This window comes from Trichechus manatus, unplaced genomic scaffold, assembly GCF_000243295.1.
Source record: "Trichechus manatus latirostris isolate Lorelei unplaced genomic scaffold, TriManLat1.0 scaffold00118, whole genome shotgun sequence".
NCBI classification, from domain to species: Eukaryota; Metazoa; Chordata; class Mammalia; order Sirenia; family Trichechidae; genus Trichechus; species Trichechus manatus.
The window spans coordinates 6,410,584-6,437,226 of NW_004444054.1; the positions used below are offsets into that span (position 1 = coordinate 6,410,584).

The 26,643-nt window shown below is 37.8% G+C and overlaps 1 protein-coding gene across 4 annotated transcripts in view; it reads left to right on the forward strand.

The window, feature by feature from the left end:
• Nucleotides 1-26,643, forward strand: part of ITGBL1 (integrin subunit beta like 1) — a 311,082-nt gene that overhangs the window by 192,578 nt on the left and 91,861 nt on the right. The window lies entirely within an intron of this gene.

Sequence of the window (26,643 nt, forward strand, 5' to 3'; positions counted from 1 at the left end):
ACTCATTCAGGCACTCACTTACTCACACACTCACTGTCACCATCTCCTTTACCTCTGAGGTCTGTAACAATTCATTCAGTTTATTTATTTTTAACAGTTCAGATGTGCGATCAAAGCTTTCTGAATGAGACTGCCTGATTGTCCACTGACATTTCTGAAACCAAATAACATTGTTTAGAGGATTGTTGGCTTTTGGGCTGTAGCTGTGAATAAGCTTTCGTTGTTTTAGAAGGCGTGTGGACTCAGGTGTGTTCTTGGTACCAGACAAGTACAAATTGGAGGAGAAAGAAGAATCCATCTAGAGGAAAGCTGGTTCCATTCTTTTTGATTTATCAAAATAAGAAATACAATTTCACCTCTCAGATGAAAATAGCAAAGTCAATATGAAATATGCTTTTGGTGAAACTGGTCAGTGAAGTTACTACAAATTTTGTTAACTAAAGAGGAAAAAGAGAAAAACTTTCTCTGCCTTAATGTTAGATCAGAAATTTCACTTTTTGTTGTAGTTTTCTTCTTAAAAAAATGTATTTTTTTAATTGAGATGTAATTTGTATATTATAAAATTCAGCATTTTAAATGCACGACTTGGTGGCATTTAATATATTCACAGAAATGTGCAACTTTCACCACTAACTCCAGCATATTTTCATCATCCCAAAGAGAAACCCTATGCTCTTAGCAGTTAGTCCCCCTTCTTTCCGTCTCTATGGGTTTGTCTCTTCTGGACATTTTATATAAACGGAACTATCCAGTATGTGGACTTTCTATCTGGCTTCCTTCACTTAGCGTAACATTTTTAAGATTCATCTGCATTGCAGCATGTACACTACGTCATTCGTTTTTATGGCTGAATAACCTCCCGTTGCACGATTATACCACATTTGTCTTTTTATAATTGGATGGACATCTGTGTTATTTCTGTTTTTTAGCTATTACAAATAATGCTGTTGTAAACATTCATGTATGAATTTTGTGTGGATGTATGTTTTTATTTATCTGGAGATTTATGCATATATATATGACATATGTATATTTAGGAGTAAAACTACTGGGTCATATGGTGAATCTATGTGTAACTTTCTGAGGAACTACCGAACGGTTTTCAAGGTGACTGTGCCATTTAAAACAATTTTTTGTTGTGGTTAGTGTATGTATGTATATACACAGAACCATACATCTGTCTTTTCAATATTTTTTACACGTACAGTTCAGCAACATTATGTTCCTTGTGCTTTGCAACTGTCACCACCAGGCATTTCCAAATTTTTTCATCACCGTTCACAGAAGATCAGTGTTCCCTCAGCAGGGACTCCCTATTTCCCCCACCCTGCCACCCCTGGAAACCACTAATAAACTTTGGTCTCTATACATTTGCCTAGTCTTGATAGTTCATAAAAGTGGGGTCATGCACTATGTGTCTTTCTGTGACTGACTTATTGTACTTAGCATAATGTTTTCGAGGTTCATCCATGTTTTAGCATGTCCCACGACTTCATTTCTCTTTATGGCAAAGTACCATTCTGTTGTATGTACAGACCACATTTTGTTTATCCATTCATCTGTTGAAGAACATTTAAGTTGTTTTCATCTTTTGGCTATTGTGAATAATGCTGCAGTGAGTATTGGTATACATGTGTTTGTTTATTTTCTTGCTTTCAAGAAATAGGAGTGGAATTGCTGGATAATACGGTGAGTGTATGTTTAACTTTTTGAGAAACCTTCAAACTGTTTTCCACAGCAGCCGTACCATTTTACAATTTCACCAGTAGTGGATAAGGATTCCAATTTCTCCACATCCTCACCAGCATGTGGTGACGCAGTGGTTAAGCACTCAGCAGCTAACCAAAAGGTTGGCAGTTCAACCCCACCAGCCGCTCTGTGGGAGAAAGATGTGGCAATCTGCTTTCCTAAAGATTACAGCCTTGGAAATCCTTTCGAGCAGTTCTACTCTGCCCTATAGTGTTGCTATGAGTATTAGATACATTGTTTCCCCCAATTTTTTTTCAATCTCTAGGTTGTCCCTACTGTGTTGTAAAGTCCTTTAATGAACAGAAGTTTTAAATTTTGATGAAGCCCTGTTTATCTACTCTTTATTTTGTTGCTTATGTTTTTGGAGCCCTGGTGGCATAGTGGTTATGTGTTCGGCTGCTAACCAAAAGGTCAGTGGTTTGAACTCACCAGCCTCTTCGAAGGAGAAAGATGTCACAGTCTGCTTCCATAAAGATCTACAGCTTTGGAAACTCTATGGGGCAATTCTACTCTTTCCTATAGGGTTGCTATGAGTCGGAATCTACTCGATGGCAACCAATTTTGATCATATCTAAGAATCCATTATTATATACGAAGTTTCAAAGCATTACACTTATGTTTTCTTCTAAGAGGTTTATGGTTTTAGTTCTTACATTTAGGTCCTTGATCTATTTTTAACTGATTTCTGTATATGGTATGAAGTATGGGTCCAGCTTTATTTTATTTATTTATTTACATATGAAAATCCAGTTGTCCAGCAATATTTATTAAAGGGAGTATTTTTCCTCATTAAATGGCCTTAATGCCCTTGTCAAAAATCAATTGACCGCAAATGTGTGGGTTTATTTCTGGACTCTCAATTCTATTCCATTGGTCTATATATCTATCATTATACCAGTACCATTACTATAGCTTTATAGGAAGCTTTGAGATCAGGAAAGGTAAGTTCTCCTACTTTGTTCTTTTTCAGGATTTCTTTGGTTATTCCAGGCCATTTAGATGTCATTCTAAACTACAGTTCCATACAAATTTGAGGACTGACTTTTCCATTTCTGTAAAGAAGGTTGTTGAAATTTTGATGGGAAATGTGTTAAATCTGTAGACTGTTTGGCATTGAATATATAGAAACTATTGACATACTAATATGAAATCTTCCAATCCATGAATATAGATTGTCCTTTCATTTTCTTAGGAGTTCTTTAATTTCTTTCAGTACTGTTTTACAGTTTTCAGTGTACAAGTTCTTTCACTTATTTGGTTAAATTTAGTCCTAGGATTTTTATTCTTTTAAATGCTATTGTAAATGGAATTGTTTCCTTAATTTCCTTTTCAGAATGCTCATTGCTGATGTATAGAAACCCAGCTGATTTTTGTGTGTTGACCTTGTATCCTGCCACATAACTGTAGTAGCTTTCTTGTGGATTCTTTGGGGTTTTCTATATATATAGGATCATGTCAACAGTGAAAAGGGATAGTTTTACTTCTTCCTCTCCAATTTGAATACATTTTATTTCTTTTTCTTGCCTGGTTGCTCTGGCTAGTACTTCCAGTACAATATACTGAATAGCAGTGGTGAGAGTGGGCATCGTTGTCTGTTCCTGATCTTAAGAGGAAAGCTCTCAGTCTTTCACCATTGACTATGATGTTAGCTGTTGTTTTTTCATAAGTGTCCTTCATCAAGTTGAGAAATTTCCCTTCTATTCCTAGCTTGTTGAGTATTTTTGTCATGGAAGGATGTTGGATTTTGTTAAATGCCTTTTCTGTGTCCATTGAGACGATCATGTACTTCTTTTCCCTTGTTATTTTAATATGATTTATTACATTGCCTGATTTTCTAATGTTGAGCCACTCTTGCATTCTTGGGATAAATTTCACTTGATCATGGTTTATAATCCTTTTAATACACTTTTAGATTTGGTTTGCTAGTATTTTGTTGAAGATTTCCACTTCTATGTTCATAAGGGATATTGGTCTGTAAATTTTTTTTTTTTTTTCTCGTGGTATCTTTGTCTGGCTTTGGTATCAAAGTAATGCAAGCCTCATATAATGAGTTAGAAAGTGTTCCCTCTCTTCTGTTTTTTGGGAAAGCTTAGAAGCATTTGGGTCACTTCTTTTATAAATGTCTGGTAGAATTCCTCAGTGAAGCCATCTAGTCCAAGGCTTTTCTGTTTTGGAAGTGTTTTGACTTGAATCAATCTCTTTGTTTGCTCTGAGTTTGTAGAAATCATTTATTTCTTCTTGAGTCAGTATAGGAAGTTTATGCATTTCTAGAAGTTTGTCCATTTAATCTAGGTTATCCAATTTGTTGGCATATACCTTAGTCAGGGTACTCTAGAGAAACAAAACAGATGAGATTTCTCTATATCCCTATATCTCACACAGAGAGAGCGATAAAGAGAGAGATTTACTCAAGAAATTTGCTTATGCAGTTGTGGGAGCTGGTAAGTCCCAAAATGCATAGGCCATGCTACAGAAAGAGTGCAGAAGAGTGAAGTGAGAGTTCTGCCAAAATATCTGTTTATAGTCTGGAGGTAGACCACACCCCAGAGAACCTCTCTTTACTACTGATGGATTACACTGCATTATATTATATTATACTGCATTACATTATTGAAGGTCATTCATATTACATTCCGTTACACTACACCACAATAGACTGTATTACATTACATAATGTTACAGAAGGGTATCTGTTCTACCCAAGGCCAACTGATTTAGCCACATATAACTACTCTATGGAGTTGTGGGGCATCAAAAATAGTTAACATGCTCAGTTGCTAACCCGAAGTTTGGTGGTTTGAACTCACCCAGAGGTACCTTTGAAGAAAGGCTTGACAATCTACTTTAGAAAAATCAGCCACTGAAAACCCTGTGGAACACAGTTCTGCTTTGACACACATGGGATCACCAGGAGTCAGAGTCAACTTCATGGCAACTGGTACTGGTAACTACTCCAGGACAGCAACTGCACTAGTGTTTTGCCAGATAACTGGGAACCACAGACTAGCCACATTGATACATAAAATTAACATCACAGCATACAATTGTTCATAGTATTCTCTTATGATGTTATTTCTGTAGGGTTGATCATAATGTTCCCACTTTTATTTCTGATTTTAGATATTTGCATCTTCTTTTTTTTTTCATTTATTGGTCTAGCTAGAGTTTTAACAATTTTATTGATCATTTCAAAAAACCAACTCCTCGTTTCATTGATTCTCTCTACTGTTTTTCTATCCGATTTGACTGTGCCATCTTACATCCTCACCAGCAGTGTATGAGGGTTCCAGTTTCTCTATATCCTTGCCATCATTTGTCTTTTCCTGTATTTTTAATTATGCATATGTTTCTGTATGTTGACAACCCTAAGTCTGCAAGATTATTTATCCACAAGTATTTTCTTATACTCAAATATTTTCTAAAAGATTGAACATTAATATCCCTCAGTTTATTGTTATTTACCTGCACTTAGAATCTAATATAAAAAAAATTATCTTAGAGGTCCAATTTTACATTCACAAAAAGCTTTATATATTTTGTCCCAGCCATGAGAAAGAAACAAATGGACACAGGAATGCTAATCAGTCTCTCTTTGAAAATATTTATTATAATACTGGGGAAAATTCTATTCTAAAATGAAAACCTTGGGAGGGAAAGAGAAAGACTTTATCTCAAAATAGATTTTTGTTCTGAAGAATCCTTTCCAGTTATATTTAGTTTAGGAAAGTTTAGGTAGAGTGATATTTGCAATTATCTTAGCAAAGTGATAAAGCACTGGCAGTCTTATGTCTTAAAACATTATTTAAATTACGAAACTAGCGTTCTGTAAAAATCGTGAAAACCTCTGATGTCACTAGTAGAATTAAATAGAATAGAAGCAGATAGGAATATGTACATAATATTTCAAACCAAAGAGTGGAACAAAATGTACACTTCTTTTACAAATGCTTCTATTTTATGAGGTTAAAAATAACAATTATACAATGGAAAAAATAAGAAAAACATATAAAATATGTCCCAAATATAGAAAATCACCTTAAGAATATACATTCACCAATAGTTTTCTATTTGTTTCTAAATCATTTAATATACAGAACAAGTACAAGAACATTATTATGAACTTCATATATCAGTTTTTAATAAACTTTGACTAGGTTTACTCTTCTTCAAACACATATTTGTTTCTTCTCTCTATAAAGCTTCACTAACTTACTTAGCTACCATTTATAAGAAATAAAATATATTTAAAGTTTATTGTATTAAAAAGTAGTGAATCTGTGCAGAGAACTGTACTTTTTATCATTTATAATTCCTTTAAGCCTCTTGAAGCACTTTAGAAATAAATAATAGGCTTTTCTAGTTCCCTAGGGGGGAAAGAGAGGTATTGAGGAGTGAAGTGATTTCCCAAGGAACCGTAACAAAATATAACAAATCTGAGAATGAAAACCAAGGATTCATGACCGTCAGTCCAGTGCTGGGATGAGTGATCAGAGACCCTTCCTGTCTCATAGAGCTACACCTGCAAACCTGTTGGCATGGAATATTTTTAAAGCAAATAGCCAATATGAAAAATTTTAAAGGATTAGCTTTGCGATTTATGAATGAAACAGCAGCTGTGGGTACATAAGTGAGGAAAGCAATTACAAGGCCCATCAGTTCCCAAGCCTGAGAGCCTCATAAGCTCACCAGCTGGGGTAAAGAAAAAAAAAATTCTAGTGGAACAGAATACAGTAAGTTCCCGGGTTACAAATGCCCGATTTACGGACAATTCATACCTATCCTTTAATGTTATGTAACTTTGCCCTCACTTTGAAACGAATGAACCAACCCCTACTCGCAACAAATTCTTCATCACAATCACCTTTACTTGCTGCACATGCAGGTTTTAAATCACTGAAAAGCTTCGAGACTTTTCTTGCACTAAAGTACGGCTAAATAAGAACCATATGTACTTGTTTCCACTCGCCTACAAATTCACCTCAGAAACACAGGAACGGATCTCATTCGTATCTCCAGGGATTGCCTGTACTGAAGGTACTCAGGGGCCGGGTGAAGACGTTTTCCCTCCAGAAATTAAATCAGATTACTTGCTTCTGCTGGTGATGACTAAGTATAATGATTATGTCTTGAAGGTAAAGGAATAACTTGAAGAGCTCTTACATTTTCTATTAATCCTATGATTCCTTGATTTCCTTATTCCACATAAATATCTTTTCATCTAATTAGATGCATCTTATATAACCCGTTGCTGTCGAGTCCGAATTATAGTGCCCCTGTAGGACAGGGTAGAACTGCCCTAGAGGGTTTCCAAGGAGCAGCTGGTGGATTCGAACTGCCATCCTTGTGATTAGCATCCGTAGATCTTAACCACTGCACCACCAGGGCTCTGTATAGTCACTATAGGTATACTAGAATTCATTCCTGTTACTACTGCCTGAAAAGAAAAAAAGTACCTCCTCTTTTTTCCTATCAACGTTCTGCTCAAAAACTTACAATGGCTTATGGCAGGCTGCACATTAGTTCTAAATACTTAAACATATCATTTATTGTCATAGTAGCAATATATAGCAATATATTTTGAGATTAATTTTGCAAAAATATAATGAGGTAGGGTGAAGTGTAATCATGACCCCTTTTGAAGAAGTTGGAAATTTGAACAGCTTGCCAGATTACACAAGAGATCCTTCCTGGGCACACTGTGAAATATCAGCGAAAGCAATGTGCGTCACTTCTGAGCAGAAGCTTTCGGAGACTGAGGAAGGAGCCCTTTTCTCTTCTGCCCCGGCTTGGGATTTTCAGTGTTTGCTACGGTGGCTAATCCGGTAGCCCAAGTATCTGAGTGACAATGATTAGCAGGTATCTCTGCTGGCTTCCCAGAGATCTATAAAATAAAAGGGAATTTTTTTTTGCTTTTTTAAGTAAATGAGATTTTGGGGTTTTTTTATTTAGATTTCTTATTGCAACAGAGCTCCTGATGGATATGCTCCTCCATGTAGAAAATTAAGGAAACGCAGTTACGCCAAAACAAACGCAACAAAAATCACACTTAAAGCCGTCAAGATAAACGTATAAAGAGTTGAGGTTTATCACGGTGTGCATATCTTATCAGTATCAACCTTCATTGTCACTTGTCGTAGAGCCTATTCCAACTCATGGAGACCCCGTGTGTGCAGAGTAGAACTGCTCCAAAGGGTATTCAAGGCTCTGACGTTTCAGAAGCAGATCACCAGGCCTGTCTTCTGAGACACCTCTGCGTGGGTCTGAACCACCTACCTTTTGGCTTGTAGTTGAGTGCTTAACCATTTTCGCCACCCTGGGAGGGGGGCTCTTCAGTATCAATAGTTACATCAAAAAATATACACATGTATTTATTTTACAAATGATGTATTTATGCTTTTCTATTGTTGATGTTGTTGTTAGGTGCCATAGAGTCGGTCTCAATTCATAGTGACCCTCTGTACGATAGAATAAAACACTGCCTGGTCCTACGCCATCCTCACAATCATTGTTATGCTTGAGCCCATGGTTGCAGCCACTGTGTCAGTCCATCTCATTGAGCATCTTCCTCTTTTTCACTGACCCTCTACTTTACCAAGCATGATGTCCTTCTCCAGGGACTGGTCCCTCCTGATAACACGTCCAAAATATGTGAAACGAAGTCTTGCCATCCTGGCTTCTAAGTAGAATTCTGTCTGTACTTCTAAGACAAATTTGTTCATTCTTCTGGCAGTCCATGGTATATATTCAATATTCTTTGCCAACACCATAATTCAAAGGCATCAATTCTTCTTCGGTCTTCCTTATTCATTGTCCAGCTATGCTATCCTATTGGTAGCATTTATTAGCACTTATTCAACAGGGAATAGCTGGGAACATTAAATGCATTACCTTTTTAATTTCCCAAAACTGTTATGAGGTAGGAAGAAGTATAATTATTCCCTTTTATAGGGAAAAAATAGTTGGAAATTTGAACAGTTTGCCAGAGTAAGTACTGCTGTTTGTTGTGTGCCATCAAGCTGATTCTGAATTGCAGCAATTCTATAGGACAGAGTAGAACTGCCCCATAGGGTTTCCTAGGCTGTAATATTTAGAGGAGCAGATAGCCAGGTCTTTTCTCCTGGGAGCAGCTGGTGATTCTGAACTGCTGACGTTTCAGTTTATTGACCTTTTAACATAAGCTTAATGCATACCTTCTGACTCCAAAGCTGGTTTTTTTTAGAAGGTTTCCTGTGTCTTTTAACAAGCCAATTTGCTGAACAATATGTAATGAATATTTCCTTGCTATCAACATTCTTCTGCAAGATCATTGGAATGGCTGCCTAGAATTCCACTGTATGATTGCAGCAAAACAATTTAACCATTCCTCCTTTATTAGACATCTGTATCGTCTCTGATTTTCTTCAAGTTCTAAATGCCCAAATTTACATTCTTGCAGCAGAATATTTTGCACAAATCTTTAGTAATGACTACTAGATATGGAATGCATAGATCTGAATGAATAAAGTGTATTAAGAGCTTTTGAAGAAATATTGCCCAAACAATTTCCTTTCTCTAGAAGGATTGTACCAGTATACTGTCCTACTCAGAGCATTAGAGGGGTTTCATCCACCCACCAACAGTGATAACTTAGTTAGCTCCTCTTGATGTATTTTGCTGTTAGTGTTAAAAACTTTTACCATTTAAAATTTTTTTTTCCCGTACAGAGATAACTTTTACCACTTTTCAAACTCCTTTCATTAAACTCCTAGAATCATCAAAACTAATGATTTATCTGCAGAGACTATTATTCCGAGGCTTGTGTTTACACTATTTGGTTCTTTGATCATCCTTTGCCCTTGTGTCTAAGTCATCTTTTTGTTTGGTACTGCAATCTCATGAGTATTTTTTCTTTCTGTTCTCTGTGACCCTTGGTTTTCTTTCATCGGACTTGTTCTAGACAGTATTGCATATGTTTTAAGTCCTTAAACACACATAACCACACACCCCCACAAGAGAGGGTGTGATACGGACAAGAAAAATCGAGACTAATTTAACATTTTAGCTCCTAGAAAATAGAAACCACGTCCTCATTTTTATCAATTAGTATGGCTTAATTAATAAATTAAGCAAGTTGCTTCAATTCCGTTACCTATGAATATTCTTTCAAAGAATAATAGCATGCCAAATTCCCACCATCTGGAGATTTTTCAATTTAAGCCATGACTTATCTCTCCCTTTTATTGCCAAAACGCATCATTAAATTTTCTTGCTTTTATGTATCTGTTTCCCATGATGCATGTATTTTTTTAACTTATATATTTTGAACTCTGTGTAAATTCTTGGACAATTGAATCGTTACTTATTCATGTTAACAGAGTTTTGTTTTTTTTTATTTTTAATTTGGAACAGAAAGAGGGTCAAAAGTTGAGAAGCCTCCAAACACTTTAAGTTAAGCACCACAACACATATTATGATTTTTCATTATATTTTTAAATTCTCTGTGCCCTAATTAGATATCTAATTCAAGTTAGCGACAATGGGAAATGCTGGGTTCTCCAGTGGTGAGGGACCCTGATGCATTCTTCAGGTAGTACTTTGAGAAGGCAAGTAGGGTTCAGATTTGCTCTGTCCTGAGGGTCCTGAATTGATCCATTACATCTGTCAATGCTTGAGAACCCTGGAAATTTGTGCTAGATTTTGGTTTCTCATATGGTTTTTATGTCTATAGCCAAATAAGATGAAGAAAAGACCTCACAAGATGAACTTGTTTACTCCTCCTTATTTAGAAGGGGTGGTCCTTCTTCAATGATATACCACATGGGAGAAAGATAAGTGAATTGGTAAATCATACTGGAAGCAAAAGTCTGAACTTCATCATGTTATAGAGATTCAATAATGAGAAGTCAGCCTATATACTCCCAGGGAGTCTTCCATGAATCTTTTGGGCACACCTTGAACTCATGGTTCACTATTATGGCTTTGATAGGACATCACACTTAGTAAAGTAGAGGGTCAGGGAAAATGAGGAAGACCCTCAAGGAGATGGATTGACACCATGGCTGCAACAACAGGCTCAAGTATGACGATTCTGAGGATGGCGCAGGACCAGGCATTGTTTCGTTCTATTGCACATAGGGTTGCTATGAGTCAAAACCAACTTGATGGCACCGAACAACAACATTATTATTGAATGACCAGTAATATTTATATGTTGTCTAGGTAGTTAGGAAGAGTTCCTGGGTGGCTCAAATGGTTAAGCGCTCAACTACTAGCAGAAAGATGGGCAATTTGAACCCACCCAGAGGTGCCGTGGAAGACAGAACTGGTGATCTGCTACTGAAAGGTCACCACCTTGAAAACCCTATCAAGCAGTTCTACTCTGCACACATGGGGTGGCCATGAGTCAGAATCAACTTGACGGCAACTAACAACAGGTAGATAGGAGACCATTTATGTTTTGCTTTCTTTGTACTCATAAAAATGGATTAGAATGTCTTAAATTATATGTATATCCTACATTTTCACAAAACCCCAGGAATGGAAATGTTATCTATTATCATTTTACTAACAATAGTACTGAGACAAAAAGAGTGGGAGCTTGTGTCATCAAAGAACTGAATATGGTATCTGCTGCGTCTTTTCTCTATGTCTTGATGTTGTGGTTAGACTTGATCACTATATTTGGGACATTGTCTGTCCTCATAAAGATGGCCAAAGGAGCCAGGTGCCTGGAACTGCTGGCTTACTTGCATGTCCTATTAAATCCAGTATTAAATCTATCAGTCATATGATAAAGCAGTACTTACTAAATTAAAAGTATAATTTGCATACCTTGAAGGGAATTGTAAAAAGAATTGAAAAGACCTGTGAGAAGAGAATGTCTCCCTGTCTAGTGGGTGAAATCATCTATGTTCCTTGTTTCTCTTTTTTTTAGCTTGCCTTCCTTCTTGCGATGTTTTAATGTTAGACAGATAGGGAGGAAAGAAGATATCCCTAAACTGAATTTAATAGTTTTGTGTCTCTTAAAAGAAAGATGGTAGACATTAAGTCAATGGAAAATAATAACCAGATAGTATTTTTTGAACTACTTGATATTTTTATAATCCATAGTCCAGAAAAGTATTTCACTATGAAGTAAGACAGAGTGAATGTATTTTACAAGTTCCAGTCAACGATCTTATTTAAATTATTTATCTATGGCAACAGAACACTTTGTATCAAAATAGGAATAGATTCAAATACACAGGCAATATTGATTACATTTTGCATAATTTTTGTAAGGTAAATTGAAAACTAGTGAAATTCTTTGGCTAAGAAAACTTCATAATGAAGGCTACAACAAATATTGTCAAAATATATTTGAAAAGAAAATAGAAAATTGGGCAGGAATTTGATCTTAATTTCTTTAAATAAGCTTAAAATGAAATGTGTGACAACTATGACAATTTTGTTACCACACTTATATATTTATTTCTATTAAACAGTACATGCTCAGTGCAAGATGAAATGTGGGCTCTAGTAATTATTTATCTGATTTCATTCATTATAAAAAGTAAGCCAGATATTCTGGTAGAAAACAACCTGGTCTGACCATCAGCCAAAAGCTGGAATTACACACTGTTATGGATTAAATTGCGTGCCCCTAAAATATGTGTCTTAAATCCTAACTCCTATACTTGTGGATGAAGGACACTTGGTGGCACAATCGTTAAGTGCTTGGCTACTAACCAGAAGGTCAGCAGTTTGAACCCACCAGCCACTCTGCTGGAGAAAGATGCAGCTATCTGCTTCAGTAAAGATTTACAGCTTTGGAAACCCTATGGTGCAGTTCTACTCTGTCTTACAGGGTCACTATGGGTCTGAATGAACTTCATGCCAATAGCTTATACCTGTAGATATGATCCAATTTGAGAACAGGGTTTTTGTATGTTAAGGAGGCCATATCAGTGTAGAGTTGTCTTAAACAATGACTTTTGACATCTAAAAGAAGCAAATTAGGCACAGAAGCAAGCAAGCCCAGATGGGGGGAGACAGATGCCAAACTGCATGAAGAGCACCAAAGAACAGAAGCTGAAGAGACAAGAACCTCCCCTCAAAGCCCACAGAGACAGAAAACTTTCCCCTACAGCCGGGACCCTGAGTTCGAACTTGTAGCCACCTGAACTATGAGAAAATAAATTTATTTGTTAAAGCCATCCGCTTGTATTTCTACTATAGCAGAACTAAAAAACGAAGATACACACTTTACAGACTTTCTTTTTAATTGAAAATCAGCAAGACAGAATGATAAGTCTTTGTCTAGGCTTTGGGGTTATATAGTTTATCAGAACCCCGTGATTGCCCTCTTGGATACACGAGATTTTATCAAAAACTGATAGGGCTGATCGTTGTGCTTATTTGTGTAATGAATGCATTTAGTCAACATATACATCATATTTTTTGTTAGTGACATTTCTAATCCAATTTAATCAATCTAATATTTATTAACCACCCTATTGTGTGCTAAGATAGAGGTCAGGAAATTAGCGCCATGAGGCCTGCATTCTGTCTCTGTAAATAAAATGTTTTGGAACACAGCCGCGCTCATCTCTCTCCATACTGTCTATGGCTGCTTTCTCGCTCTAAGGCAGAGCTGAGTAGTTGCCACAAAGCCTAAAATATTTCGTATCTGGGCTTTTACAGAGTTCGTGAACCTCTGTGCTGAGCGTTGGTGATAATGTGGTAGGAGAAGGGATTGCATGTCTTAAGAGCCGGAGGAGGAAGACAGCTTCATGAAATGAGTGAAGGACGCTTGGACTGAGCCTGCAGAGATGGGTAGCATTAGACAGATAATGGTTTAGAAAAAGAGCATTCCAGGTAAGGGGAACAGCATGGGAAGAAACACTGAGTTAAAAAGGGAATAACTTTTGCAGGGAACAGTCAGCAAATTCGCTTCTGAGGATGCATAGAGAGTAAGAAAGTGGTGGGAGAGAGCCTGGGGGCAAGTGTTGTCCCTTCCACCCTCCTGAGCCCTTTCATGGAATTTGAGACAGAAGAAGCAGCTTTGTTGCAGAACTATCGTTTTCAGACTTGTCTTATGAGGTTAATTGTCAGCAAGAAGAGCATGTATTGTGAGCCAGGAATGTAATTACAAAAAAGATGTCACAGAATTACCTGGTTAACTTTGCTTGATGGCCACTTCATAGTGCCATTGCTAAAATACCAAGTTTAAGGTTTAAAATACCAAATTTAATTAAAGTTACCAAGATCCAAATTCTTCCATGAGTAAGGCAAATACTTAGTGTCCTTTCATGTACCTTTCTTCCTCTTTTCTGCACCTCAAATCATGATTCTTTATCTGCTGACAGAATATGGGAAAACAAACACAAACCCAAAATTTTTTTTTTTTAAATTATTCTTTCAGCATAAACTGAAACTCAGTGCCCTGTAAGCAATGACCCTCTTTTCCCGCTCCTTCCCTAATGAACTCTTGTCTCTCTACATTTGCTTGTTTTTGTCTTTTTGTGTAAGTGAGGTCATATAATATTTGTCCTTTTGTGATTGACTTATTTCACTCAGCATAATGTCTGCAAGCTCTATACATGTTATAGCATGTATTGAGACTTTAATTCTCTTTCTGGATGAGCAGCATTCCGTTGTATGTATGTACCACATTTTGTTTATCCATTCATCTGCTGATGGGCATTTAGGTTGTTTCCACCTTTTGGCTCTTGTGCATAGTGCTGCAATGAACATCGATTTACAAGTATCTGTTTGAGTCTCTGCTTTCCAGTCTCTTGGGTATATTCCTAGCAGTGAGATTGCTGGGTCATGTGGTAGTTCTATTTTTAGTTTTTTGAAGAGCGCTGTTTAGGATCATGGTTTCATGGGACATCCCAGTGAATTGGCCTAATACAGTGTTAGTGGTGCTGTTCTCCTTCCTAGTTAATTGTATAGTTTCTGGGATCTTAAAAGCTGGCAAGTGGACATCCAAGTTACAACAATTGGCCTCCATTTGCCTAGAACAACACAGGAAGGAGAGTCAGAAATAGGAGGAAGGCATGTAATGTGTGGCTAATTGGGTTCGTGAACATCTGCGTCCTCTGCTAGGAGATCGGAAGAACTTGATGGTGCCTGGCTAACATTGCTGCACATTTTGATCAAAGATTCTATAGAAGAATTCTGATCAAAAGGGGGAAAATGCAGAACAGAATTTAAAATTATCATGGACTCCGAACTTTCTGGAGCCAAGGAGGCTGAATGAGCCCCAGTAACTATTGTCCTGAGATAATATTTAAACCTTAAAGCAGAACTATCCACTGAAGTCTTCTTAAAACCAAACAATAGTTTAGCTTAGTTAGTATAGAATGTTTGCCTTGAGCATTGTGCTCTTTCAAAAACTGTCTCTATGGGATCAAATTGACAACAGCAACTTGAAAGATTAGATAGGAAACTAGGGGGCAGTGAGTTTATGTTAATGAGGGAGGAGCAACTTGGAAAAGGAGGGCAAGAATGGTTGCACAACTCAAAGGATTCAATCCATGTCACTAAATTGTACGTAGAAATTGTTGCATGGGTGTATGTTCTGCTGTGTATCGTCTCAACAACCACAAAAAATAAAATTTTAAAATGTCATTCCTATTAACAAAGTAATAAAATGACAACTGTTTATCTGTCAGATTAATATTTTGAAGATTATGTTATCAATGTGAGGTGTGCTTATATCTACATGTTTTAAATGGCAAAGGGGCATCGTGCAGCAGTTAGAACAGGTAGTAAGATTACTGGTGTGGGATTTAGTCTGGCTGTGCTACTACCTATAGATGTGACCTCACAACACACGGTCTAAAATGGCAGAAAAGCTCTTCTCAGTGACATTGAGCTTAGCCTGCTTCTCCTCCCCTTCACTCCAATAAATAACGTTGACTCTGCTTTCTTATGCATTTGGATCCCAAGATATCGTATCTTCTGTCATGGACTACAGAGTCCCTGGATGGTGCAAATGGTTAAGCACTTGACTACTAGCCAATAGATTGGCAGAGGTGCCAAGGAAGACAGGCCTGGTGATCTGCATCCCAAAGGTCACAGCCTTGAAAACCCTATGGAGCAGTTCTACTCTGCACACGTGAGGTCGCCATGAGTCAGACGTGACTCAATGACCACTAACGACAACAACAGTCATGGACTACATGCCTCTCATTTCTGACTCCTCTTCATTCCAGACTTCGTATCTGGTTTGCAAAGCTAACTAGACAGACTGAGGGCTGACTTCTCCCCACAAGAATTATGTGAGTAACGCAGCCATTCTTCTGTACTCTGCTTTCTACCGAGTTTCTGTTTGGGGTAAGGTATAATATATCCTCAGTTATGTCATTCTTTCATTTGGAATATAACAGTTAAGATAGATAAGATTTTGGTTCTTCATAAATATTTCTCACGTGGTGCCTTTTATTTGGGTAGAGAAGGAAAAGCAGGATTCATTGGCTTCTTATTTAAGTTTTTAAACCACTTTGGCTTCTTTGCAACTTAAAATATTCAGCCATGTGGATATTTGTACAAAATGCCAAAGGTTTGGCATAGTGCAGTGGTGAGCCATTTAAGCTTTATATGGCCCAAGGATGAAACAACAAATATTTCAAGGCCGTATATAAAGTCCTTTACAAGTACAATAACGCTTTGCCAGGTGTTTCTTTCTCTGGATTTCTTCCTAAGTAAGGCCTTGTATTGCACAATAGTAACTGATGGAGTTGAAATGGAATGTTAATGAAAAAAAAAATGCAAGCACATATACAGGCTATGGTACTTGGAAAGGTCTCTCACACTGTTTCATTCGATTAATTTGCTGGAAGTCTGGGTAAGATTAATGTTACTGTTGAACTATAATTGCAATGGTGAGAAAGAATTGCAGAACTTATACTCTTTTGCATGTAATTTATTATAATCATAAAAGAGGCAGTAGCAGTAGCAAAGACCCAGTGGTGTAATTCATAGTTGATTCTAGATGTAATCTTCTGGGTGACTCTATTGCATAAAGAGAGAAATCCAGAGGGATTGCTTCTTCAGGTGCTTATTAGTGGAAAAGATTCTGGATGTGTTGGGAGGCCTGAAGTCTTATACTTGCCGCAAAGGTGCAACAAAGCTAATACATACAGACATTCTTTAACGCTGGTCACGTTTGTTACTCCCATCCCTCACTTGTATGGGCCCCAGAAGAGCTATTCACAGACATCAATTTCCTGTTAGGATGGAGAGACTCGCACGCTCTGCCAATATTGTGCCCCCCACTCAGCATCTATCACCTTTCCCAGCCAGTTAACTTCCAGTTATAAGGGATGGGGTAGGACCTAATTTGTCAAAAAAAATTTCAAGCAGTGTGGCAGAGCACATAACCTGAAGAAACAGTAGAGTCGATAAGTCATGAAGCAGCAATAACTGTTGGTTATTGGTAGCTTGAATGATCCAGAGTCTAGCTTGTGGTCTTATAACTATTTGCTCATCACGTAGTCATTCGCTCAATGCCATTAATTGCACTGGCAATCTAAGATGATAAGGAGGATCTCCCTAGTATTTACTTTATAGGAGTAATTTGAGTAGCTGTCATTTTACCTCTTTCTCCGCATAAGTTGCTTAAAGCTTCTGGTTTAATCCAAGGGCTTTATTTCTATTCCATAAACCAGCTATGCTAAAGGGAATGATGTGTGCTGATAACATTTGCTATTATTTGTTCATTGTAGGCAGTGGATATTGGATGCCTTCAAGAAATCATGGTTGATGCCTACCATAGATCAGACTCTCAGTAACAAAATGATGTGGCATTACTGCTACCAGATGACACTTCAGAGTAATCCCTGGTGTTGGATATAAAGAGCTGTTCTTTGCTTTCTATGTTCTGAAAGAACTCTAGCTTTCTTTGTTGTTTATTTATTGCTTTGATATTAATTACAGTGCTGAGCATATAACAAAATTATACCAAATCCATTTTGGTTAGGGATCTTACGGATTCATATGACAGAAACCTAATTTGAAAAACCTGAAACAAAAGAAGATTGATGTGATCACATAACCAAGAGGGAAGGGACAAAAATGGCCTTTGGGATGAATGGAAACAGAGACTTGAATAATCTCACATCAGTCTCTCGCTCTCTCTCTCACACTCTTTTCTGTCTCGCTCTTCACCTCTCTCACACACATAACTACCCTCATCACACACATTTCTGCCTCAGTGGCAGGCTGGACTTAATCTTGCCTTCTTGCCTACTGCAGATGGATTAGTCTCCACGCAGGGGAACATGGATTTAAGATTGTCTAAGGTACGTTTTTACCAAGCCCTGACCAAGGAAGAAAATTACTCTTCCTTGGCAGCTCAAGAGAGAGAAAAAATACCAGGGAAAAACTCTGCGACTGGCTTAGCTTGGGCCAAATGGTCAATTTCGAACTCATCATTGTGCCCAAAGAGAGGGGTGATGGGGTGCTGCAGTTGACCCACTTTGGGTCAAGGCTGGGGTGGTGGTGAGATGCGAGATTGTAAGAGCCCTTATGAGCAGACAAAACAACTTTTACTGGCTATAGCTGCATTCAGATTGGTATTGCTTTTGAAAATGTTTTATCTTCTTGGTGTAGTGAGTGTTTATAGATTCATAGCTAAAGAAAAGCACCAAAAGATAAGGCAATTGACTAATGATTGTGGTAGGCAGAATAATGGTCCCCCAAAGATGTCCATGTCCTAATCCCTGGAATTTGGGAATATATTAGGTTACATGACAATAAGGAATTATGGTTGCAGATGAAATTAAGGTTCCTAGTCAGCTGACCTGGAAGTGAAGAGATTATCCTCGATTATCTGGATGGGCCCAGTTTAATCACAAGGGTCCTTGTAGGTGAACAAGTGAAGCAGCAGTCAGCATCAAAGTGATTCCATGTGAGAAGGATTCAACCTGGCATTGCTGACTTTGAAGATGGAGGAAGGGAGCCACGAGCCAAGGAATACAGGCAGCCTCTAGAAGCTGAGAAAGACAAGAACACAGATTCCACCCTAGAGCCTCCAGAAGGAATGAAGCCCTGCCGACATCTTGATTTTAACCTGATGAAACTCACTTAAGACTTCTGACCTCCAGAAATGTAAAATAATATATCTGCGTTGTTTTAAGATACTAAAGCTATCGTAATTTGTTATAGGAAACTCCTATAACAGACATAGGAAGCTAACACAGTGATCTTTGAAAGTATTCTTTGGCATAGTCACCAGCATACACATCAGAATCCGTTCCGGAGTGGATTATGTATTCATGTGCATGTTTAAAGGCTTTTTACAGGCAATCTGAAAAAGAGTAACATTAAAAAGTTTTTTTATTTTTTTTTTTTTTACTGCTAGTATTTCAACTATAGGAATAAACATATAGAGATTAATCAAATTGTAATGTTCTTGTTAACTGTCTCCCTTGCATTATCTTAAAATAATGGCAACTAGTTTTTAAGCACAATTTTATATTCTCCTTTTTGCGTTTATGTGAGATCATATAATATATTCCATGTTTAACATAGTTTGGACACATTCTTAATGCCTGCAGACTCTGTTAAGGTGTTTGGAAGAAGTGTAATATGCACCATTATTCTATCGTTTAATTCATTGTTCTATTTAAATGGCCCAAGAACACAATTACAAGATATTTATATTATGACCCACACGTTTTTCCTATTTCTACATTGTAGTTCTGGATGTAAATCATTATCTTGAGTCAATAAATAAATCAACGTTTTGCAGGCTTAAATTTGGGACTCCTCTTAAATAAAATGGATTCAATATTGCAGTACAAAATTAGTTACTAAGGTCAATATTTATTTAGTATGAGAAAAGAAATCAATGCAAATTATATTTTTAGGTAAATACCCAAACATTATAAAATTTAGGATATGATGTAACTACAATTTTATTGGGCAAATCTGCTGCAAAAGACCTCTTTAAAGTGTTAAAAAGCAAAGATGTCACTGTAAGGACTAAGGTGCGCCTGACCCAAGCCAGGGTATTTACAATTGCCTCGTATGCATGCAGAAGCTGCGCAATGAATAAGGAAGACCAAAGAAGAATTGACACCTTTGAGTTACGGTGTTGGTGAATAATGTTTAAAATACCATGGACTGCTAAGACACAGAACAAATCTGTCTTGAAAGAAGTACAGCCAGAATGCTCCTTAGAAGCGAGGATGGCGAGACTTCGTCTCACATACTTTGGATATGTTACCAGGAGAGATCAGCCCCTGGAGAAGGACATCATGCTTGGTAAAGTAGAGGGTCAGCGAAAAAGAGGAAGACCTGGATGAGATCGATTGACACAGTGGCTGCAACAATGGGCTCAAGCATAACAGCAATCACTGAGGATGGCACGGGTCGGGGCAGTGTTTCATTCTGTTGTACATAGGGTCGCTATGAGGCTGAACCAACCCGAAGCCACCTAACAGCAACAACAACAACAATTGTATACATGTGTTGTTAATAGCTCTCTATGTTACAAAACTTGTTTCTTCTCAACTTCCCGAGTATGGGCTGCTCATCATAGAATACATTCAATATTATCACTCAGTCTCTGGCCCTACGCCATCACAACCCAAGAGGGCTATAGAAGCATTCCTAGAACCCTCCCTACACCTGAAGAGCTAGCAGATACTAACTATACATGGAAGGGACTCTATCTCACTAATCCCAGAGTAAGTGTATCTTGATTCAACTTTCCTTGCTGATTCCCAAAAGTGCCTGGAGCCACCCCAGTACCACTTGGCATGAGAGGAATTGTGACTGAGTGGAAGTTGAAGAAGAAAGAAAGAGTGGTCTTAATCAATGCAGTTAAAATTTCTTATTTTTGAAGATTTTCAAAATACATGACACATTGCTAGGGTTCTTTCCAGTGACATGGAAGTTCCCCCACTTCCTGTTCACCACCAACTTCCACCCCCAACCCCCAGTGAAGAAATCTGACAACTAACAATTAATGTTTAGGAGGCAATGATGATTCAGTGATAGAATTCTTGCCTTCCATGCAGGAGACCCAGGTTCAATTCCCAGCCAATGTAGCTCATGCACAGCCACCACCCATCTGTCAGTGGTGGATTGCATGTTGCTATGAAGCTAAACAGGTTTCAACAGAACTTTCAGACTACGATGAATTAGGAAGAAAGGCCTGGAAATCTACCTCCAAAAATCGACCAGTGAAAACCCTCTGGATCTCAACAGTCTGATCCACAACGAATCGATGCAGGATTGGGCAGCATTTCCTTCAGGTGTGCATGGGGTGGCCCTGAGTCTGGGTCAACTCCAGGGCAGCTAACAACAAGTCTTTTTTCCTCTGTGGGGAGTAGGACAAAAACTCAATGTGCCTCTGCCTCTTTATTGGCTTATACTGAAAAACCACACTTGGGGCTGTACCTGGGGCAAAGTGGAGAGCAGCGAGTTTCTATGTGCTGACTGCTGTGGACTTTCTACACTTTTCTCTCAAAAAAAAAATAATAATAGTAATAATAACAGCCAAGAAATTTGCTAAGATGGAACAGTTGCTGTGACTTCAGACCTTCTTTATATCACTATAAAAGGCACAGCCCATCTGTAACTGTTTATTGTGCTTCTGCAAAGGACTATTGACGCCTTTTTAGCTTAACAACTTTCTGTTTCACAGTGTTAGTATCATAAACATTCTTCTGAACTATTTAATAAGAAAGTATCTGTTTAGATATAGTTTGTACACGTGAGTGCCTCCAGCCTAGGCATCTTTCTATTCCCTGGACATGTTTGAAATTAGAAATGTATGTCACATTATCACCTTCCAAATACATTTTTTGATCTGCAAGTGTATAGCCTCGGGTCTCAGTATTGCCATTATTATTTATTTGTCATGAAGAATGTCGCTTCTCACCTGAATCCCCTGCAGACATCAAGTTCTTCTAACAAAGTGTAATCATGACCTTAAACCTTAGTCTCACAGTCCATTAAATGCTAAATTTTTGATGATAGAAATTCAGAGTCAATGCCCTCCTGACTTTTTTTTTCTCACTTAAAAGAGGATAAGGAAGCTGATCCACTCCAGATTGACGCTAAGCCTAACATGAGCTCTGCATACTCATTGAAAAGGATTCCCACACTCTAGAGTCTTCATTCCATCTTTTAAAGTGCCCTTGGACATCTCTTCACAAGACTTTGGGGACTGGAGATTTTCAGAGCCTTAATCCACTGATATGAAGATAATACAAAAAAGAAAGCTTTTTCAGTTTTTTTTCTCCTTCTCTAAGACTTCTCTTGGGAAAAGACAGAACTTTATCTTACTCAAAAGGGAATGAGACTGTTGGCAATGACAAATTAAGGGTTGAGGGGATAATTGAAATAAGGAAGTGGAAAAGTCTGGTGGATTATCTCCAAAGTCTGAATCAGACAGGGAAATAGACCAGAGGCAGCATGGAGCTGAGTGAAGATGTGTACCCTCAGATCAAGGGCCAAGGCTGGTTGGGCCCAGAGAACAGATATAATAGAACAAAACGATACAGGAGGACATGTTTTAATACATTTAAGACAGTAGTGTACAAAGAAGCAGGGCTTTTGCAGACAGAGGTTGTGTTTTCTATTTATTTTATTTCCTTTGCCTGCACAGAGCCTTGGTATGTGCGAGAGGCTTAAGTGTTGATTGAATTAACCTTTCCCCTTCTGCAAAAATCTACCCATATGAAAAAACATTGGTTCGTATGCATTGCTTCTAAGATTAGATGGAAGATTTAATGAGTAATGGTAATTAACATTTAATGAGAGCTTATGTGCTAGGCATTGTGCCAAGCGTTTGATATAGCTCGTTCAATACTCTCAACAACCTCATAATGGGGGGTTCATGATTATTCCTACACACCTAATAACACCTTTCTCTCTCTCTCTCTGCTTGTCTTTAGATAATTTCTGATGTTTCGATTTCCATCAATACTATTGTAGCCTAGGTTCTTGTGTGTACTCTTTTCTCTGCCTGAACTATCCATCGGCACCTTGTCTACATGGGGAATCGAACCTCACATGTCCTGAGGCTTCCAGGGAGAGGTGATCACTGGCCCTTCCATGCCACCACTACACCTGGACACACTTTTATTTTTGATATACAATATTTTGCTGTAATTGTTTCTGCTGGTCCCTCTTATTGTTGACTCCAAGAATAGTGATTTTCTTCGTATTTCTAGAATCTAGCAGGTGTTTGGCACAGATTAAAGAACAATGATTGACTATGAAATGGAAGACTAATGAATGCACAGATTAATCAAATGCCTCCTCTTTTGACTAAATGATCATTTACAGGTAATTAAGTAACTGGTCCTAAGCATGGGTTCGTATTTAGTTAGAGATCATTTTTCTCTATCCAGGGGTAAAATATCTTTATTTCAGTTAATAACCCCCCTCTTATGGGATTAGTTCTAAATTCCCTAGCAGTAATCTGGAAGGGAAAAAGAAAATTTAATCTGGAATAAGGTTGGTGTGTGAGTGTGTATGTGTGTTGTTGTAGGGTAAAAACATCACAAAGTTTAGTAAAGCAAAAAGAAAGTTTTATTTGGCATATATTCAAAAGGTCAAAAATGAGAAATGGACAGCCATGCTGCCAGAGCTATGTCTGCCCGAGTCCAAAGAAATATTACAGAACAGACTGAAGTGGGGAAACGGACAAGCACGCTGCTAGAACCATGTCTGTTCAAGTCCGAAGAATATTACAGAATAGGCAAGAATGGGAAAATGGACAAGCATGCTGCCACAGCCATGTCTGCCCGAGTCCAAAGACCATTACAGAGTCATCAGTATATATTAACATTGCAAATGGGCAAAACCATTGAAAGCTTCACCTTTTCACAGATGAGCTAGAAACTGTAATGCTACATTTGAATCGTCTTTCTTAAAAGTCACTGGTACAAGTTTCAGTAACAACAGTCAGGAGGGTCTTCATTGGTCCAGCAAATTTCTATTCACTAAATGCTAATAGAAAAAGATTAGAGTAGATAGTCTTTTGTGTTCTGTTTGATTGGCTTTACGTGAAAGTTTCCCTAAAAGATATTTTCCAAGATTATCTTAGCTATTGTCTTTATACGTCAGGGCCCGGTTGATGTGTCCTTGTGAGTCCTTCTGAGCCCAGCTCCAGCTGGGTCACATTCTCTGTGCTCAAGGACAGGCAATAATAACTCCAATATTATTTCCTCAATCAGTGTGTTTTCCCATATTTGTGACCTAATTAGAAAGTCAATTAGAGATAAAATGGGAATTCTCCATTATTTATGCTTCTTTTCTCTAATTGGGAGTAGATTGGGTTTACATTTTGAAGACAGACGAACAAAATTTTAACTCACTAATAATACATACTTTATAAAAAATCACTAAACACTTGTTAACATGATTAAGATGGGTGTTATTCTCCATTTAAATTGTATTTTTAAATCTTTCCTATTAAAAGTGATTTCATCACAAATTTCAAGAAAACTTTAAAAGTAACACAGTAAGGCAATCTACGTTTTATTAATTTAGCTTGATTCTGTGACAGAGTGATTTATTCTTGTGTATTCAGGCAACAATCTGTAAGAGATGCTCAGAGGTTACCTATTAAATTATTCAAGGATGATAACTATTTGTTGTTTGCTTTAAACTCAAAAAAGTTTGTGAAATGCAATCAAGTCTCATATTTTCATTATACTGAAATAATTTTTTTATTTCTACCTCATGTACAAGTCTCTTATTTCTCATTCCACGTAGCACAATGCTATGCCATTATTTTTATAAAAGGTGTATATAGTTACTCCTTTGTGTATAGTTCCCGTATAGACGCCTGTAAAGATGGTTTTATAAAATTATAAAACCCAAGTCTCTTCTTGACTTTCATCCACGGACTGGTAATGGGTTTACCTATGAGTCATTCTGGTTCCAAAGATATGAAGACATCTCTTGTAATCACGCTTAAACTTTACATAGCATGGATTTAAAAGGAAATGCATAATTTAAAAAAAAAGGAAACTTAACATATGATCTTTGTCCTTTGCATTGAGGAAGGTCACTTAATGAACAGTCTGACTATAGAGCATTTCAAGGGAAGAAAGTATTATATTTTTGAGTACACACTACAGACTTCTGGGCCAGTTTTAAATCTCATTTTAAAATGCCCCATTGCATAAAACTACTAAACCCCGCCAAAAAACAAACAAACCCATTGCTATCGAGTTGATTCCGACTCATAGTGACCCTATAGGACAGAGCAGAACTGCCCCATAGGATTTCCAAGGCTGTCCATCTTTGTGGTAGCAAACTGCCACCATCTTTCTTAAATATTATATTAGATGGACTAACAAGTCCCCTGCAATGTATTTAAAAGAGTAATATATGCATTTCCTTCAGGTCAGTCAGAATAGTGATTTAAGGGGAGACCCTGATCTCCCTGAGTTCCTAGAGCTGTTCAGACATTACCTTGGAGAGTGAGAAGCAAGCTGGCCCTGTCAGGTTTTGCCTGCCCCCATTCGCTGCTTCTACCAGGCAAATGTCACTTACATGTGTTTTATTTAGCAAGGATCTCTTGATGATTTCATTTGGAACAATATATTGCTGCTGCTGTTGTTCAAATGTGCAAACCTTTGCTTTAGAAAAAGCAAACACCATTTCTTCCTGAACAGCAGCTCCCTGTTAGCCACTCCGCTCTAGGTAAACATTTAAATTCTTTGCTCCAATAACTACAGTTCTTTTTTGTTTTCCCTTCTCCAAGCCCTTAAGTGGCCTACTGAGAGCGTTTAAAAATAGTCTGTAAGTCCAAAAGGAAATTCAGTGTCCATGGATGGGAGTGGGTAGACACTCAGGATGACAGGTTTACCCAGGCTTGGCCCTGGCTTCAGACCACAAGCAAAGCAGAGGTAGAAAAAAGTAAAAGGGAAAAATATTCCATGAGAACGTGTGCTTCCTCTTTGTTCAGTCCCCACACACCACTCTCATCTTCTCTGCATTTCATCCCTCTGAAATCAGTGACTTTATTAACATCAAGGATTTCCTCTCTCTGCAAATTCTGGTTGGAGTCAGTCTTGTGGCTGCAGCCAGCTGGAATCACCCACAGATTCCCTTTGTTGATAAGTGGAAGAGAAGGGAAACCCTCCCCAGCCAGTAGGCTGCAAGCTACTGAGCCATAGTACAGTTCACTATGTGACCAGCATTTAGCCTCATTTTTGTAGGGGGTGGAAAAAGTATTTTTTATAGTAATAAGGCACAATCTGTGAATCCTGCCACATAGCAAATTAAAGGAGCTACTGCTGCTAAAGCAGTCCGCCGTGAGATGAAGCAGGTAATTATTCAGAGATAATGCCTCTGGAACAGAATGCTGTCACCGCGTAATGGTCCCCTGCTGATGGAGAAAATGCAGAGGCAAAGGCGGTATATTTTTTTTTTTAAAGCAAGAGACCTTCTTCGGTGACACAATTGCAGCTTTTGAGATTGCTTTTCCTGTTTTATCAAATGAAATGCTGTAGATTTAATTGCCGTGTTGCCTGATGGATAGGTGGTGTCAAAAAGTGACAGAAGTTAGCCCACTGACAACTGCCTTGCTGTGTCCAGATTGACTTAGCAAACAGTCTTGGCACGCAGAGTGTAGCCATTGAAGAATGGCTTAGCTATAAATAGGCAGATTCTTGATTATATACATTCTCAAATTCTCAGCTAATTATATTCTTGCCAGTTAAGACATAATATGCTTTTGCTTTGTTAGTGAAAAGTCAGCTGGCCAGTAACATGGGGTGACAGATTTGATTTCAGGAATGATGTTGCTTCACCTGTAGATTGAGGGCTAAAAGCAGTGGCTACATGGTTATATAACTTCACTGCTCTGTGGCACACATACGGGCCAACTCTGTGTTTGGACAAATAATAGCTAACTTTTTTGAGAATTTATGTGTTAGACATTCTTCTAAGGAT